Below are 6048 nucleotides of genomic sequence, written 5' to 3' on the forward strand. Positions count from 1 at the left end.
CATTTATGCAAATTTACACCAATCCAGTTACATATTTCAAGCATAATACAAGTCATAATGCAAAACTTTAACGTTATAGCTTTTATAGCTCATCACATTGAACTAACTCTAAATAGTTCAGCTGCTGATTCTGAAATTTTTTATTATTATTTTTTTTTTTACTTTATCTCGTGCTGAATAACCCATCCACAAAAGGATCGCTGGAGTAGCAGCTGAATCGCTCAGCTTTCCATTCAGTCTGAACTGTGAATAGCATCAAAACCACAAGCTTCCCGAATCTCGTCTATCCTCCGCGCCATCCTGGTGTGGCTGTAAGTAAAGCTAGTGAGAGAACAGTTCAGTGTTTCCTATAATTAACAGTGTTGTGATGTAACATGCTTTAAGCGGTTCGTAAAGATTTTCTTTTCTGCTTATATTCATTATATGTTAGATATTTAACATAGGTTTTTGCAATATGTAACTATCTGTGTTTCAATCATGAACCATTCACTTCCAGTTTTAAACAATAAACAAGCATTTTGTCAGAACCCGTGATGTATTGATTCTTTCTTTTCTTTTTCTTTTTTACTTCATTTTTTTTCTACTTCCCTCAATCTTTTCTGTTCTTTCTTTTAATCTTTTTATTTCCCCGTTCCTTTCTTTTCTGTTTTTTCCCTTCACATTGCTCTTCTCTTCTCTTCTCTTCTCTCCTTTCCTCTCCTGTTCTCTCTTATCTCATATCTCTTATTTCCACTACACTCCTCTTCTTTTTCTATCCAATCTGATGTGAATTATTGACTTTATTTGGTAAATCTAAGAATGTAATACATGTACTGTTCACTAGATGGCAGTAGTAATGACCTAATCAGTAAATCGGTTTCCTACATGCACACACACACACACACACACACACACACTTTCTGCAGTCTGTATCCTATATGAACTTAATCCCTAATCCATATTGTTCTGGGCTGGATCCCAGATTACTGCATAGTTTGACTCCAAACATTCTTCATGTTGAATTTTTATCTTTAGAACTGTTTACCTACGACTGTATACAGAAGCCCATAAAAAGATGTTTTCTTTGGAAGAGTTGAGGTTTGGGCTGTGTCCCAATCTCTCCATATTCCTAATCCATGTCTGAACCATTGATTCAGTTCTCCTTAGAATCATTGATCATTGATCAGTGGCTCTATGCAGAATTGAGTAAGTGCATCAAAGTGCGTCGAGGGAAGACCGAAACGAGGAGGCCGAAAGCCGAAGCTTCTCTCCTGTAATCCATTAATCTAATTAAGGTGCTGAATGGCGTTCAGACACTGTAACTGCCGTGCACTTTGTAATCCAAGCTAGTCCCTTAGACAAGACTCAGTCTGCCTCCTGACAAGCCAGAAAAGTCTCTGTATTTCACAAGTTTTTATGGCTGCAGGCTGGGTGTCAGTTTGATTTTCATGGAGAGAGAGAGAGATAGAGAGAGAGCTCCTGATGTTCTATTGCTGACTCTGTAGGCTCTGACCTACTAAGGACGCACAATAACCAAAAAAAAAAAAAAAAAGGTGTCAGCAAGATCAAGAAGTAGATGAAGAAGCACCACAATGGACAGAGTGATGACCCGCTGTCACTACCAGGGCTGGATGAAAGTGATTGGTAGGTTTGCAATCATCTATTATTATTTTTTTTCTTTTCACCTGACATCAGCAGAATGAAGTGTGTGGGTTTTTTTTTTGTTTTGTTTTTTTCTTATTGTTAATCATTTTGTGAATTGAAGTCTGAGTCAACTCTGGTTCTGTTAGCTATACAATATATTTGTCCTTAATTTCGATAGCAGTGTCCGTCAGTATCCGGGAATAACTAACAAGCTAACAAGTAGTGAGGCTGGTAGCATTACATCATTTTAACTCCAAGTAGCTTTTCACATATAACCAGGTCGACACTGTCTGAACTGTTACTGTTGTATCTGTTGGCACCAAGTTGGATCAATATTCTGAAGAGTACCAGGATCACACACAAATTAGACTTTCTTTTTTTTTTATAGATTAAAAAGCAAAGCTGTTCTAAATCATATGCCCCAGTGTCTTTACGTGACCATAAGTGCCCATGCTAGGTAGTGAATCAGTGTTGAAATCAGGTGTACGCTTGTGCTTTGCAGATATGACCAGCTCATCGGTGCACTGGATGTCTTGTGGGCAGCTGTTGACGGAGCCAGTTAGATGGAAGGTGAAGCTGTGCCTGCTGACTAAGTGTGAGCTGGTGCTATTTGACAAAGCAGAGGTGAGGCGTCCATGATTGTAGAAAACCCGGTTTAGGACCGTTGTAATATGATTGACTCATTCATTCATTCATCATCAGAAAGCACTTTATTCTGGTCCTGGTGTGATGGTAATAATCAGACTACAATCTCATAGAATATCAAATATATTTTGCAATTAAAAACTAGCTAGATTACTTTCATTCAAGATGGTTGGAATTGACAAATTGACAGGAACTATATCAAGAACCTGATAAAAACCCTTACCTCACATGTTTGGTAGTAAAAGAAGAACTGTGATAGGTTTCAAATTTATTCCATTACATTTTTTCCATGATATTAATACTCTCATACATCTTGGGAACAGTTAGAATATTTGCTCGTTTTTAGCTCTTCAGAGATTTGGTTGATGAATAGAAGCAGAATCTTAAACACTGGTCTGGATGCTGATGCTTCAGCAGAGCATAGAGAACATGTGATGCTTGACAAATGAGGATGGGTTCCCTTTAGAGTTTGGTTGCTCTCAAGGTTTCATCATACCTCATACCATCTAAGGGAGTTTTTCTATGCCACAGTCGACTCAGGATTGCACGTTAGGGATGAATGCAAATGCATTTACATAATAATCTAATGTTCTGTGAAGCTGCTTTGAGACCATATAAAAATAAACAAATAAAATTGAATTGAATTATACAGAAAAATGATTTTGTTCTCTAGGGGGCAGCAGATGTCAAGATAGCAGATCAGCAAACCTGTTAGAGAGTGCTGTTTCTGTGTCATACCGGATCTGACCACTTCCTCTGTCCACAGGTCAGTTGGTTACCCCTGGGAGAGCGCCGAGTTGAGTCGTGCACTATGTGGCTCCTGAGACACGACGTCAGAGCACGTGAGAATCAGAAGCTCTGTAAAGATAAAAGCACCCAGACGCCAAACAGCAGTGAGTGCATAAAGCGAACACTGAATACGTCCAGAACTGTGTGTAACTACCTACTGGGTATTTCATCTCACAAGTGGAAACTCCAGGGTGTTTTCCCCAGTCATGTGCTTTTGGTTGAGATAAGAGCTAACATAATGTAATAAAGTATGTCGAGTTAAAAATCGAATATTTAAGTCCTTTTTATCCTTTTCTAGTCCTTTTAGCTAGTTATGTCTATTTCCATTATGTTTTTACTCTCAACCAGAAGTCAGCTAGTTATTGGCCAAAGTGACTGTGTGTATTATTCCGCACTTAAATTACACACATTTCATCACAGCACCATGAATTGAATTTTGTTTAAATATACACCAAATAAAAAACTGGTAAGAAATCTCTTAAAACCCTGGTAAGAGGCAAGAAACAGCTGATGACTGGTAGCTTACTGATGCTACTCATCTACCAGATAACGATAAATAACAGGGTCAAAACTTTAGTTGGGGGCACGTTCGCCTCACACCTCCAGGGTCGGGGTTCGATTCCCGCCTCCACCTTGTGTGTGTGGAGTTTGCATGTTCTCCCCGTGCCTCGGGGGTTTCCTCCGGGTACTCCGGTTTCCTCCCCCGGTCCAAAGACATGCATGGTAGGTTGATTGGCATCTCTGGAAAAAATTGTCCATAGTGTGTGAGTGCGTGAGTGAATGAGTGTGTGTGTGTGTGTTCCCTGCGATGGGTTGGCACTCCGTCCAGGGTGTATCCTGCCTTGATGCCCGATGACGCCTGAGATAGGCACAGGCTCCCCGTGACCCGAGGTAGTTCGGATAAGCGGTAGAAAATTAATGAATGAATGAAAACTTTAGTTCTTCCAGGACAGTAGAAATGTTATTTCCTGAGCTTTGATTCATTTTAATATTCTTATTGTTTTTAAAGTACTTTTTGTCCATCTGTGACATACACATTTTCACGTAAATAAGACGCATCACAAAATGGCTTAAAATAGAAATTCGTGAACTCCAAGTAAATCATATTTAGAGACTACAAGTTCTGTTTCATACATTATGGATTGTCAAAGTTATTAATTTTTTGTTTTTCCACATTTTTTCTTGCACTATAATATATAATAAACCAAGCCATAAAGCCAGCCAATCACATCTTTTACGAAACCGCTGCTTATCCTGCATCACAGTGCAGTGTAACGTGCTTTCCGCCCTCTTCCACATACGTGAGCTCAGAGATGCACACGATTGGCTAGTGTCACTGTGATTGACAGGGGACAGGCAGCATGGCATCTCTTTCGCAAAGCCACAGGTATCGCTGTAATTTGAACTTTCGACCTCCAGATGCTGATATCTTACCCAGAAGGCAGGGAACGCACAGTTATATACATTTATATACATTTATCAGTCGCAGCTTGGTGGCCCTGGGATTAAAACTCATGACCTTCCGATCAGTAGTCGACTACAGTACCTTAACCACTAGGCTACCACATTCCCACATATTTATTTTAGTCATATATGGGCTTTTCCCTACGGAAGTCCTAAGAGCCCATGCATTAAATATTATTTCTTTCTCGTTTTGTCGTGATATCGTCTTCGTTTTTCTCGTTATCTCTGCATTTACCTCATTATTTATATATAATAGATTATTAAAACGTTAAGCCTTTATTCTCATAAATACTGTTAATAGTTTTGTATTCGTTTTGTTGCACATCTATTAAACAATTATCGTTCTGTATTAATTTATTGTTCTGCGATTTAAATGCTTGCAGATGCTCACTTTCCTCTTTGGGCTCTATTAACTCTGCGTATTGAAAAGCCGCGTGCGTTCCTACAATATACGTGCGGCTATCATGTTATCAGGTAAAAATAAATATAACAATGCATGACCTCTTAGGACTTCCGTATTTTCCTTAACATCGACAGCCTTCCAAAACTTCTCTGGGGAAATGGTAGTTCAGTGGTTAAGGTGTTGGAATACTGAATGGAAGGTTGTGCGATCGAATCCCAGGGCCACCAAATGCCACCCCTGAGCAAGGCCCTTAACCCTTAGTTGCTCAGCTGTATCATTGTGTGCAAATGATCTAGTAGTTCTAGTAGATCTAGTAGTAGTTGATGATAACACCGGTGTACACCTAATAGAGACACTCAACAGAGAGTTTTCAGACATAGGGAAAGTTCTAGCACTTTCTATTTGTCCAGCAGACCTCAGAGCACTAATCTGAAGTGGGTGGAATAATCACAATGCTGTCACAGGGTGCCTTTATTTAAAAATCCGCTCTAGAGTCTGAAGTTTCTCCGACTCTACAGAAACACTTTATTACTAAAACGAGTCCGCTGTGAACAATTTATGATTCGTGCGCCTTGATCTTCTGGTACGGTGTAGAAATAAACTTTAATCTAAACACCGGAATGAATGCGTCTGTGCATGAGTACAGAGACACTGTGAACCATAGGGATCGACAATCCAAACTGAAGATTAAATAGATTCAGTTAAGATGAACCAGCCTTTGAATAGCGTTTGGACTGTAATAAGTAAAATCAGAATGAAATGATTCGATGAAATCGTTTATATAAACAAATAAAATTATGTCTAAACTACAAACTCCTTTTAAACAGTAATACGCAATTCTTGGAGCTCTTTATAAAATTACATATTTTGTTCATATACGTCTACCGACAACCCCTATTCTTCTTCTGGGGGTGGAGCTAATTTCTGGGCCAGAAAAAAGAGTCAACAGTTGTTTGAAAGTTGCCAGATTCAATGAATTTGATACTATTGAATCCCAATTTTTTTTTAATGTCTATGAAGTGATTGTTGATACTTACAGCTCTCTCGTTGATACTTAAATGTCATCTTTGTCATCTTCACTACAGGACAGATTGTATTGGCATCGTACCAACAGAGATTAGCAA

This window comes from Tachysurus vachellii, chromosome 11 (genome assembly GCF_030014155.1).
Source record: "Tachysurus vachellii isolate PV-2020 chromosome 11, HZAU_Pvac_v1, whole genome shotgun sequence".
Classification (NCBI taxonomy): Eukaryota; Metazoa; Chordata; class Actinopteri; order Siluriformes; family Bagridae; genus Tachysurus; species Tachysurus vachellii.